The sequence below is a fragment of the Girardinichthys multiradiatus genome, chromosome 19, assembly GCF_021462225.1.
Source record: "Girardinichthys multiradiatus isolate DD_20200921_A chromosome 19, DD_fGirMul_XY1, whole genome shotgun sequence".
Taxonomy (NCBI): domain Eukaryota; kingdom Metazoa; phylum Chordata; class Actinopteri; order Cyprinodontiformes; family Goodeidae; genus Girardinichthys; species Girardinichthys multiradiatus.
The window spans coordinates 16,307,930-16,321,912 of record NC_061811.1 but is presented as its reverse complement, the minus strand read 5'-3'; positions in this window follow the sequence as shown (position 1 = coordinate 16,321,912).

The window sequence follows — 13,983 nt, the reverse complement described above, 5'->3', positions numbered from 1 at the left end:
TGCCACCTCCATGCTTCCCAGTGAGGATGGTTTGTTTAGCATGATGTGCACTCTTAGTTTTACTCCTCACCTCATGTTTTGGTTGTAGGCCAGAAAGTTGAGTTGTGGTCTTATCTCACCATAGCACACAGGTTTGCACATCCACATGTTTGCTGGGACCCCTACATGGATTTTTGCACATTTCAATCAGGGCTTGTTAATCCTTTATTTCGCTCATATAAATGTAAAATTAACAGAATATGTTGCCAAAATTTAGTTAGGCCATTAAAGCCCTAGTAGAATCCTTGGTTCACGGAACCTCTTAATAAAATCTCTCTTCTGATGGGTCGGTTCTGTCACTGTCCAATCAATTAGAGGTGCACAAATTAACACTCAAAAGGCGCATGCAAATGAGTTTTACACAATTTTGTTTCTGTAACCAGATGTTCAAACTATTCACAACTGGTAACACAGACAGCAGTAGTTAGTTTCACTACCTTAGAAAGCTTTATTTAAAATAACAAATTTGCTCCCATAGGAGTGTAAAATTATTCTCGATGCGGAGGAGCAGTGGCTCTTCTTCAAACTCCATGTGATCTATATCTTTCCTGTATCTTTAAGGCTGAGCTCAGGAACCTAGATAAAGCTCTTTTTAGCCTCTTTTGTCCATGATCTCGTTATTTTAGTCATGATCCATGTACAATAATCTTAGGTGAGGTTCAGAACTTAGACAGACTGCTAAATGGAGAGCTTCACTTGTCAACTCTGTTCCTGTTTTTTATCTCGGGAGACCGAAGCAATTAGAGTAGACAAACCCTCATTTCGTCTAAGCATAAGCAAGACACCAAAATACTTCAACACCTCTGCCTGAAGCTCAGACTGACCCCTGCCCCCAGAAAAAAACAGTCTACATTTTTCCTGAGAACCATGGCTTCCAACTTGGAGGAGCTTACTCTCATCCTGCTTCCTTCACATTCTGTTGCAAGCCACTAAAGTGTGTGCTAAAGGTAATGGTTTGAGGATGGCAACAGAATGGCATCATCTGCAAAAAGCAGAGATGTGATGTTGTCCATAAACATTAAAAACATACACAAATCAAAATGGTAAATTATGGTCCAAATCAAATACTCCATCCATCTGGATAGAAAGAAGTGAATTGATCAGGTTTGGGATTAACTCAAACAGATGCGTCTGTGAATGAACATAGCCACAAGACAATATCACCTTCATAAAACATCGTATTTCTTTATCCAGTAGAGGTCCTCCATGTAGATATATGGGCTTAAGATTCTGCCTAGACTGTTTAGTTACATTTCTCAATTGTAATTCCCTCAGTAAACACTGGGGGGCAGTGTTTGCTAAACATAAATTATCAAGCTTCTGCTCTTGAACCTTCTCATTTCTGTGACAACTATTGGCTGGTCAGAATGCGATTCTTATTAAATCTACACCTTAATAATTTCAGAAACAGAAACGTCAGGCCATTCAAAGGATCTACAGTCAAACAGTTTACTACTGATCTGGTGGTGTTTAGGGCTGCCTGATTAATTCCCCACAGCAGGTCTGTGTTAACACAGTGAAGAAAGTATTTAAAATAAGAGGAAAATATGAGTGTTAGTGTATCATTTCACCACTGGTTTGGTTTTAAAATGGCAGTGTTAGCTTTAGTTAAAATTGTCAATTTGCTTTTTCTTAATACCATGCTTTGCAGAAGTATGCTTACTTGAACATTTTTAGATGACCGACCAACGCAAAGTAGTGCATGACTGTGAAGAGAAAGGTAAATTATATATGCATTTAAAATGTTTTACATTTTTCTGTCAGAAAGGATGGTGAGAGTCTGTGAATAGAAATGTTCATGTCTTGCCAAAGATTCTCAGCTGGATTCAGACCTAGACCAGGGATCTCCAAAGCTTTACAATCCAAAGAGCCATTTCTCCTTAGTCCAGCTGAATAAAACTCATTTAGAGACACAAGTGACCTTTTGAAAAAAGGAAAATTTATGACGCCAGTGACTGTCCACTGTCTCTACATGCTCATCCGGGAGGAGGGTATGCTGCAAGTCACTGACTCGATGCAATCTGCTGGGTTTCCTTAGATAGAAAAACTTTTTATCCAATTTGAATAAATAACTGAATCTGACTGCACTGTTCAATGGTTAGTTATTAATTGGAATGCATGTGCCTGACTTGAAATCTATATGATTCGAATGAATTGACTTAGCCCATTTTAAAGTTACCCACCTTTCACACAATGCATCAGGAAACAACACTCTTCAATTATTTGTACCTCTGCCTTCCTCCCTCCCTGTTGGATGGCGTAAGGGGGAGTCAAGTTTAGCCTAAAGCGGCTCAGTTATGGTTGAGGTGCAAACACACCCTCCATTTCTGCTACCTGTATGACCCCTTCTCTTTTCCAATGGTTATAATCAGTCTGACAGAGAGAGGTATCCCAATCCTTGTGGTTTTTAGTATAACAATGGGCACCAGTGGCCACATGGACACACTTTATCAGTGTATTATTTTAATTAGTCCCCCTACACATAGCCCATTCTAAAATGACTAAACTCTAACACTCAGTAGTTTAATCTAACCTCCCCAACAACCCCACACCATTCCAAACCTTTGTGAAGTGCCTTGAGACGACATGTGTTGTGAATTAGCACTGTATAAATAAAACTGAATTGAATTGAATAATACTATAAAGTTTTTGGGTAATTTTTTAAACCACCATCATTTTATTTCCATTTTTAGGTTTTCAAAAAAAAACAAAAACATAAAAAAAAAAAAAAAAAAATGATGGACACATTTTCTTCTATGATATATTTGCACAGAATGATGTAAACAAAAAAGCACAACTTCCAACCTAATGGCAAGAAAAAAGATCCTAAAAATGTATTACTGGTACCTTTAGTGTCATTCTGTTGTGGAAATTCAATGAAATTGTCCATGAAAAACCCCCCAAAAAAAACCCAACAGAATTTGTTATTAATTCTATATTTATAAAAGCTTTAGATGGTTCTTTATAAATTTTATTTAAAGTTATTAAGAGCCACTATGGAATGTCCAAAGAGCACCATTCTGGAGCCACAGGTTGCAGCACCCTGATCTAGATGTTGTCTGACCCATTTTAATACATGACTGTATGTTTAGAGTCGTCCTGCTGCAGTATGAATGTCCATCTTAGTGTTTTGCAGCCTCTAATAGGTTTTCTTCCAGAACTGCCCTGTTTTTGGGTCCATCCATTCTCCCAACTTTGACCAGCCTCCCAGTTCCTGCTTAGGAGAAGCATCCCCACATCATGATGTTGCCACCACCGTGTTTAACCCTGGGAACGGTAGTTGTATCATACTGTTTCCATTTTGTTTCCAAGGTTTGTGTCTGTAATGTGGCAAAACGTGGAAGTGGGTATGAATATTTACACTGCAAATCTGACTATGGTTGAATTATCATTTCATAAATATTATTTGACCTTACATCACTATCCCTAACTGCATCAAAAAGCAAGAAATGTTTTAATTGGCAGTTGGACATCAGTCAGGGCACAGGCCTGAAGCAGGATCTTTACTGATGTGCGTCTTGTAATGCTGCACTCACCTTTGCTTTTCTCATTGAATACTAATCATGTTTGTGTAATTGGTTTTAGTCATTTAAACAGAAAGCTTGTTAATTTTTCCTACTTGTTTTTACCTGCAGCTAAATTTAGTGGACAAAGATTGTCTGTATATGAAGAAATAGGTATTTGTAATTTAGCTTTCAGTAGTATATTTTCATTTATTCTCACATCTTCAAAGAACAGAAATAAAATGTAAAATTAAATAGCTCTTATTTGTGTGTATGAGCTGCAGGAACAATTTTGTGCTTCCCTTCTGAAAGGCCTTGAGCGGCTTATTTTTCTTTGATGGCAAAGACTTTAAAAAAAAAAACTGATTTTGTTTTTAATTTCCAGTTGATTATGGGTGATTATGCACTAAAACAGCAAACTTGCACCCGTTAAGAGAGACAGAGTGAAATGCAAAAGACAGGAAATTAGAAAAGTATGGCCTGGAGAGAAGGAATCGTGTAATGTGCTTTTCCATATCCACCCAGCGCTCTCTCCTTTTTTTTTGCCGTTTTGAATGTACATGAAATTATTTACAGCTTCAAGGCAACTCAACTGAGCTCCACATCAGTCAATTAGTAAATCAGAATCTTTCTCTTATTTCAGTTTAGTGTGGAGACTTTGGCTCCCTCTGGTTTCCCCATCTAACACCCCCACCACCACCACCCTTTTAGTCTCCCATGTTGACAGTGACAAATTACTCCTCTGCTGGGCGAGATTGAAAATTAAAAGCATTTAAAGTTGCTCATGCATTTATGCTAATGAGAAATTCAGATATGATTTGCATGCGAAAGAGGCCAGTCAGGGAACTCATCATTGCCCGCACCACCTCCAGCCCTGATTTCTTTTGCTTCTCAATCTTTCTTTTCTTTACATGCTTGCAAAAAGTGACGTTTAAACAATGAAAGTGGTACATTGTTAAACTGTAGCAGATAGAGGGAAACAGTATTGCTACCTAACATTATCTTTGTGGAATGTTTACCACTGGCACCCCCCTCCCTCTATAGCCACTCAGGCAAATGGGGTCATTGTGTCTGCATTTTTACATCACGCTGCAGGAGGAAACACGGCATACATAATAACATTGTGAAGTTAATGCTGTTTCCTGTCTGCATGTGGATAAAGGATGCACTTCTGTTGTGTTCAGGGAGGCAAAGTTTAAATTATGAACATTATTCTGTGGCCATAAGCTTCTAAAGTCTAACATTAAAATGTTTGTTCAGATGAAGAAAATAAATAAAAGCCTTGTTCTGCTGTGATAAACATGTCCAGCACAGTGCAGAGCCCTCCAGGATTTAAACTCTGTGTGGATTTGTTTTTTAATTTTTTTGAACTAAAGCTCCACTCAAAAAATATCAAAGCGCATGCTTCTTTTAGTTTGTTTGTTCCACTGCTGCTAAATGATTGTAACCTTGGAAACAAGATGCATTAATGAAGGTGGAAAATGAAATGGGAATTTAATTTGTTTCACTGTTCGGAGCTAGGTGGAATGGATTGGCTTTGATTGAGGCACCAGATGAAGGAGGAAAGCGCTGACATGACACTTGCATTTGTCATCATGTCACTTCACCGAGGATGCTGCAGCAATTATGAATGTGGGTGCATAGCAATTAAAAGTGGCGGTGTTCATTAATAATTCCTATATTAATTTTTCAGTGGCCATGGAAAGTGATTGCCACTGCACACATGCAGGCTTTCCAATTATGCTGCTTAATTAGAAATGTCAATATTAAGAAATAATTAAACTAGGGAATACATTAGGTTTGTCAGAAATACTTAAAAAGTTATGACCATCAGTCAAAGGATGTTTTCCTGAATGTATTTTGCTGTGATTTATAAGCTGAGGGTAAGACTTTGATCAATGCAAACTGGATAGTTACAAAGTTATGTGATCTTTCTTTTTTGGATGCCATTATTATCTGATGCACCATTTGTTACCTGAATGTAAAGAAGGTGCTGCATCACTGTAGAAAAGTGTCTTTTCAAACTTGACTCAACTATATTTACAGTCTTTGTTAAAAATTAAAAGAAAACAGTTAAGAATGAAAATTCATATAGCTAAGATCCATTTTCAAAGCAAGACAGACAGAAAATACAATATAGAGAAATAAAAAAACACAGCCAATACTACACAAAATGAGACAAAAAACATGGGCAATTCAGTAAAATATACAATAAGAAAGAGGTGATTCCTGAGGAGACAGGACTGAAAACTAAAAGCTGTGCCTGCCAGCCTTGTCCTGAAAGTTCTGGGGATGACGGGTAAACCTTCTTCTTGAGAGATGAGGGCTGAGTGTGGGCTGGCAACCACATACAATCTGACAAAACAAATATTATAAGACGTTTTGGTGCAAATGTTGTTAATGTTTACGTTTTTATCCAGCTTTAGCTAGTTCAGTCACAGCGCTAAAGCTAAGGTCAAGCTTGCTAGCTAGCTGAGCTTCTTAATCAGTTGTTGCCAATGAGCAGCACCTTCTAGCTCTGGTTGTCAGGTGGAAGGGTTGAATGCTGCATGATTTCACCTAATATTATTTACTTAAGTTTTAAAGTGTTACTATTTGAGTAATGTTTGTAATATTTATTTTATATTGACTGATCTTGATTGATTGATTGATGGGTATATTTTTAAGAAAAATGTTTGTTGAGACGTTTAAAATACATGCTATTTTTCCTGTTTATGTTGTTGATTGATTGTTATGACGCCTTGCAATTTTATTTGATTAACAAATTATAAACTGACATATTTAGTCTGTTCTGTCTAAAACAAATAAGTCAAATAAAAGCAGAACATTTAGAAAGTAACTAGTTTACGTCAGTAATGAAACTGCTTAATTTAAGTAAAATTAAAATAAGAAATAGTTTGACTTTGATTATTTTTTTGAGTGAGTACATTACTAAAGTTAAAGTTAAAAAAGTATCTTTTAGATGTTTAACTTACATGTTTAATGAGTAAAATTGCTAAAAATCTAACCAAATAAAATGTGTGAAGATTGTTTTGTTTGTTCAATTCTAACCCCTTGTTTTATCAGTGTACTGATGTGTGATTCTGAGTGAAGAAAGCCCTGATTTTACGTTTTTATCTCAGGAACAGATTTGTTTTGAACTGATCTTTTGATCAGAGGAACATGTTTTTGCTCTAATATGGATCTTGCACATGGCTGGTTATTGATTGTTTCTAGATTTATACCAGGTTAATAATCAAGTGGAGCCATCACCTGTTGGTTACAGCAGAGGCTGATTGAAAGGAAGACTTGAAAGCCTGTGTGCACCTCAAAGCGATGGCAGCTTCTAATGATAGGCTTGGTTTTTGGCACAGCATGTTGGCCACGTTTCCCTCAAAGCCATGTGTGACAGCTCTTTAATTGGACTGCTCAGCTCCCTTAGCTACAGAACACATTACAGTAGACAGTAATTCTGGGGCTGTTTTTATGTAATTGTCTAAAAATATACCCTGATCGAATCAAGGAATTCTATATGTCTGCATAGGAACACAGACACTGCACATTCAAACTGCATCTCCAAACGTCTTACCATATTAGGTGCTAAATGAACCAAGCTTGCATGTCTGTAAACGGATAGGACATCATTATGTCGCAGTTATTGTAATGTTTTTATCTTTTTCTTTATGAGCAGAGAAGAGATTGACAGTACAAATGGCTATGTTATGATTCTGAAAAGCAAAAATATGAATAAAGAAATCTTTTGTTATAGTCAATAACTTAATAGGAGTCATTGCTGACTTGGCGCTTCAGTTTTGTCACTTGTCATCCTTCACAGGGAGGGTAACCAAAAAAACCTCCCTGTGATTAAAACTAGCTGTTCACAAATGCTATAACCAAGCATATTAATAAAAAGCTTAGTGGAAGGAAAAACTAGGGTAAAGGTTCACAAGCAACAGTGCTAACTGCAGCCTTGTGAGTACTGGGAAGCAGTGGATGCAAGTAAATTTTGCATTTCATTTGGAAATCATAGTTCCAGAGTTTGGCCCTCAAGTTTAAGATTCTGTGCCTCTCTACCTCTCCACCAGTTAAAGAGCCATGTCATCTGCTGGTGTTGGTCCAATGTGTTATATCAATTCCAATGTCAGTGTTGCCATCTATCATGAAACTTTTAAGAACTTCTTTCTTCCCTTTGCTGACAAGCTTTATGGAGATGCTGATTTAATTTTCCAGCAGGACCTGCCCACTCTGCCAAAAGTACCAAAACCTGGTTTAATAACAATGGTATGGCCAGCAAACTCACCTGTCCTAAACCCCATACAGATTCTATAAATTATTGTCAAAAGGAGGATGAGAGACATTATTGTGACTATAAATCTGAATATATTATTTAATATTAATACCTTAATATTTTATCAAATAATATTACGGTCTGTTAAGGATTGTCCTGTGAATACCAGCCCAGTAAGGCGGTGGTATTAGGACAAAATCGAAAAGGGTGAGCCAAGCTCTGACATTATTGAACAGCAAAACTCTGCACACACATGGAATGAATTCACACAATTTCTTAAAATACAAGAATTTATTAACAAAAATAAGTCAACTCAAAGTCAAACATATTTCAATCAACAAACTCTTTACTATGCTAAAACAATCCAACTAAACTACCAAGCAGAATTACAGAATAATGAAGACTAATGGGCTATGTACAATATAAACAAGTTGATGAGAGATGATTGAAAATTATGACCAAAAGAGTGATGCAACATTACCATGCAATGTTTGTTTGAGAACCAAGGATTTTTCTTGAAGGATCTGGAAATTAAGTTAAGTTAGTCTTGGAACCAACTTAGGCAATAATCAGCACACCTTTAGACAACCATTCACAATGCAAGATCAGATAAAATATTATTTTATTAAAATAATGTTTTAAAGAATGATCTGCTGAATAAAACCAATTCCCAACGGTGTCTCACAAGCTGCCTTTATTTATTAAAATATTCAAAGAAATATTATTAAGTGGTAAAATATTCAAGGAAATATTTTGGAAAAGAACCAAATCTGTCTGGAGAAATGGGGCTTAATTGTGTTACTTAGTTATCAAGTTTAGTAAAATGATGTTTAGGGAAATATTATTTACTGGATTGAAAACTAACAACCTTTCTGGGTAAATATTCTTTAGCAGCAAGCACATGTTCTTAGCTGTTAGCAGTTAAAGCTAACAAAAGACGCTGATAGTTTAGCACCAGAATCAAACACACACCTTTTTAAAATACCGTTAATAAAGGGTTAACATGCTTCATTAACACAACATTGACATAAACGCGGATGGCGCATTATGATCAATCTTCTGTGTTTAAAATCACCCTTTAAATAAAGTTTGTCTTAACTTAAAAACACACAAACACAGAACACAACTGAGCATGTGTGCTGCAGATAGCCTGCTAGCACTAAGATAGTTGAGTTTCAGAAACAAAACAAAACTTCATTTAATGAAAAACGTTTAGATCATTTCATCCTAAATCACTTCTCTCTGCCCAAACCTAACCTCATGAACCGTGCTGAGGAAACGTTGTCCAGGGCGACAAAGTTTGAAGAAAACATGCACTTTGAACGAAGGTTAGCTTCAGCTAACCTCCGTAGCTGTTGTGCATATGATCGTGTGATCTTATGACATCCTTGGATCCAGTTGAAGAGTTTATGTCTGTTTGCCTGCAAAGAGACATTAGCGCACTGTGTCCTTCCTGTCCCCGTCGTCACCGGCGTGGAAGAGATCGAACCATTGGAGAGGTGGGCGTTTTATACGGCCAGTGGCATCATGGGAAGTCCGCTTTTACAACCCCTCCCCGGCTGTGCCGGAAGTAGGTTAAATGTAATTTATTTTAAAAGTTCCGGAAAAGTCTGTACTGCATTTCCTTTTGTAACCATGGCTGTGGGTCCCAACACTATACTCATTAACGCAGATGACCTGAAGGCCATTATTAAAGCAACCTGGGCTTTCTTAACACCTCAGCAGAGCTCAACACCACCATGCTACGCTGCAGTGATGCAGTAGTTCATGCAAAAGGAGGACAAATACTGAGTGTAGACTATTTAGCACACAGAAAAACTTTTCCATCAGCATAATATTTGTATAAAATTGTTTTTATGTTGCTAATTATCCAAGAAACAGAATTTTGGGCTTTCATCAGCCACAAGCCATTATTATCAACGTTACAAGAAATATCTATTGTTCTTTTCATGAATACGTATTGATATAGCACTTAAAAAACAGACAGCTTTTTTAGCAGTGATGTTTTGTTTTTGTCCAGCGAATCTTCATATGACATGAGCTCCACTGTGTAAATTCAATAGCTGAGGGCATTGTGTCACGTTGAAACGGTATAAATGAAATATTATTCAGATTTACTGGAATACACCTGTACCTGTAAGTTACAACACTGAACTGTAAGCTTGACCTTGATAAACCGGTATCATTTTCTCTCATTTCTGCTACTGTTGTCCAAACACCAGTGACTGAGTATAAAAAAACCCCCCGGTGAACTGGAGAAGAGTGAGCATGTTTGTGGCTTCCCTTAGCCTGTGGCTGCAGATCAGCCTTGAGTGCCAAAGGATCTCCCCCGCTCTTTGACAAATGAGAAAAGCCACTGCGGCCCTGGTGAAAGTGACAGGCCAAATGGAAGCAATTCCTCCCAAGGCGGGAGAGAGCAGCTGTGGCCGCGCCCCTCTACGCCGCTCCAGACAGGACTCTCTGAGTGTGTTTGTATTTTTCTGTACTACTGGCCTTGAGAAGAAATTACATTTTTTTCTTGGCTTGCGGTCCATCTGGAAGCAAAGTATGTCGTTTATGCATTAGAAATCCAACCACCCTCAGTACACCACACACCTTTACTTGTGGGGGATTCTGGCGTGGGTTTGTTTTACCCTGGTCTTTTCTGCCCTCAGACTGCAGACTAGGAGTACAGCAGATACAAAAGTGTGCGCACCCCTTATAAATTACAAGATTCTTATGATGTCAAAAAATGAAATCATGAATTATCATTTAAAAACAATTTTCCTCCTTTAATATGACATTTATACTGTGAAATGTATCAAATCTGAAAACTAGAGGTGATTCCTAAATTGAAAATCTCTCTCCAAATCTCTCAGGCTGTAAGGACATCTACTGTCTACAGCACACTTCAGATCAGAGTTTCTGTAGGATTTAGTTTGAAAATGTTAATATTTGTCTGGCGAAGCCGTTTGCTTGTTGACTTAGACTCGCTGCTATGATGAGAAATGAAAATCTTCAACTTTCTTTAAGAAGGTTTTGGGTCAGAATGAACTGGTGTTTGCAACTGTCACAGTTAATAGTTGCACCTTAACAAAAATCTAAGCTCCATATAAGGAAAAATAACCTAAGAACATGATGCTGCCACCACCATGCTTCACTGTAGGTGTAGTGTTGTTTTTGTAATGTAGTTGTTTAGGTTTAGGTTTGGTTGCATTAGACCAGAGTACATTCTGCCAATGTTCAAGGAGATTTTTGCTTGGTCTGGGTGTTTCCTTTGGAAGAAAAGACCAGTTTTGCAACCTTTTTTGTATTTATACTTTTGCAACAGTCTTTTTCAAGACTATTTTGCAACCTTAGTCTTTACTCCTTAGTGCAGATATTTAGATAACAGATCATTGTCTCATGGAGAACCAACCATTTTTAGGCAGAAATTCCTGCAGCTCCATCAATGTTACTGTTGACCTCTTAGTGTTATGATCCCAAAGACTTTGAGTTTGGTTTAATCAGAGTTCAGCATTCTGGCTTTGGTATTTTGAGTTAGTCCTGTGTTTTTAATATTTAGTTCTGTACATGCACATAAACTTTGACATCTTCCATAAGGTTTAGGAGTGTGTTCATAGTTAGATGAGAAACCCAGATTTGCAGCCTCCGCTCTAATTCATCCCAAAGGTGTCCAAGAAGGTTGGGGTCAGGACTCTTTGCAGACCACTCAAGTTCCCACTCTTGTTTTTGTTCCTGTAAGTTCCTCTGTTTGGGTAATTAAATCATTATTCCACTATGCACCTGTAATATCTTTTGACAAGTCTTTTTCAAATGCAGATGGAAACTTGAAGGGTAAGCACATTTGAAACCAGGTTTTGCACCTTTTTTGTTTTCAAAAAAATGTACGTTTGTCACATTAAAAGCGGAAATGCCTTTTGAAAGATTTATCATGTTCTCATTTGTTTACATCACACAAACCTTGCATTTTAACAGGGGTGTGTTCACCTTCAAGAGCCACTGTAATTGCAAACGTCATGGTGGTACAGGAAATCTGCAACATGCTGGTCAGATGATTCCCTCGAAGGACCACCAGCACAACATGCCAAACCTGCTCCACTTCAGCGGCTCATGGATGTGTGAGTAATTAACACTTTGCCCTGATGGATTAAGTGACACCCTGCTGGGGTAGATCTTTCCTGCTGGCGTTGGCATAATGACTGGTAAGCAACAAGACCTTTTCAGAAGCAAAGATTTAAGAGGGGCCAAGGTAGTGATACGGACATTGAGAGACTGACCATCTAACTAGCAAATCCAGGAGATGTGAAAAAGTTGAATGAATTGGTTAAAACCCCAGCAGAATTATAAGATGGATGGCTCAGGGCTAGAAGCTATTCCCACCACAGTCAGACTGTCAAGAGACATACACAAACCTGCGTCTTTATCCTGTCTTCAGTTCCTCGCCTTTTAAATCTCTTCCTCTCCTTGCCATCTCTCCCGTCACCCAGGGCCAAGTGAATCAGACATCACTTCCACAAAGCCATCATAATTACTCCATGCCGGAAGAATCAATTACAAGCTGAGCACCACTGTTTCCAGAACAGAGCGAAACATTAAAGTTTAAAACTTCAGAATTATTAAAAAGTCATGCTCTCAGGGACACATACGGAATATTTACTGTTAACAAATACGTTAGTAAATTCGCTCCGAATTATTAATTCATGCCTCGCCCTGGCTACACAAAAAGACTTGTCTCATGGTTAATTTCTCTGCCTGTATAATTTTAAAAATGCATCACTCTTGGACCTTTTCTATTGTAATTGTGGCTGATTTTGGGGTATCTGAAAGAAAAAATCTACATGGCATCAATAGAAAATTCTACTTGTGTTTGTTTGGGGGAGATGGATACAATTTAATCTGTGAATTATGCCGATTTAGGCTCTCTAGGCTAACTTGACAGAATCAATCACATTAGTGTCTTTCCATGCTGTTGTCCTTAATGCATTTTATTGGAATTTTCAAAGATAGATCAACACAAAGTAGTCCATAATTGTGAAGGGAACTTATTTATTTTACAAATAGAAATTTGAGAAGTGTGACGTGCATATTGTAGTATAATTGCCTAGGTCATTTTACCTCACTTAGACAATAATGCTGTGAGGCTAATGGTATGTATTTAGCTCACCACAATCAACACTTTGTAGAACCACCTTTCTCTCCAACAACACCTGAAAGGCTATTGGTATGTTATGAAAATTTGAGAGTAATGTACAGCATAGGTTTTCCTTCACACACAGTATTTTGCATGTAGACCAAACGTTGGCTTGTAAGAAACTTCAAACTGAGCTTCATTTGGCTTTCTTTCAACAAAGGCTGCCATGTCATATAAGGTTTTCATTGTGCCATACTCTCTCCATTTACTGATGATGGGTTGAACAGGGCACCTTGAGCTATTCAAAACTTGGTATATTATTTTATAACCCAACCTTGCTGCAAAACCTCTCCACTGGTTTATCCCTGACCTGTCTGCGGTATAACAACTGTATTTATTTTGAGATGTGATGACACCCAGGTGGATTCCACTAATTTGGTGACTTGGATAGGGAATTTGCTGCACTGGATTTTACTGAGGTGTATCAGAGTCAACAGGGCTGAATACATATGCATATCAGAGTTTTTTGATTTGTATTTGTAAAAAGGTTTGCAAATCGGGCATCCTGTGCCCTCCTTGTCAAAGTTATGTGTGTTATTTGTGTTGGTCAACCACATGAAATAACATTGCACTATGGCACAGTTTGTGGCTTTTAGGTTACATGTTGAGGAATTTAAGGGGTGTGGAAACCATTACAAGTTTTTCAATTTTAACTGGGTTCTTTAAAGCATCTCAAAGTGTGCTTTATACACAGACCACTAGAGCTTTTCCACTGCATGTACTCTTTATTGTCTTTTGTAATTCAAAGATAAATACATTTAACGTGTTTGGTTTTGTTTTAGACAGTATGAGATGTGTGCTGAATGTGAGAAATAAACTGTTTCTGATGAGTGCTGCCCGACCTCAGCCACAGGCATGCTTCAAAATTAGGCACTCAATGCACTCGCTAACTGAATGACACTTGACACACTGTTTTGTGGTGAAAGAACACAAAAACAGGAATGCAAGAGGCAGGTTCAAGATCCAATCAAGACTTTATTGACAAAAAGGTACAAAAAGCC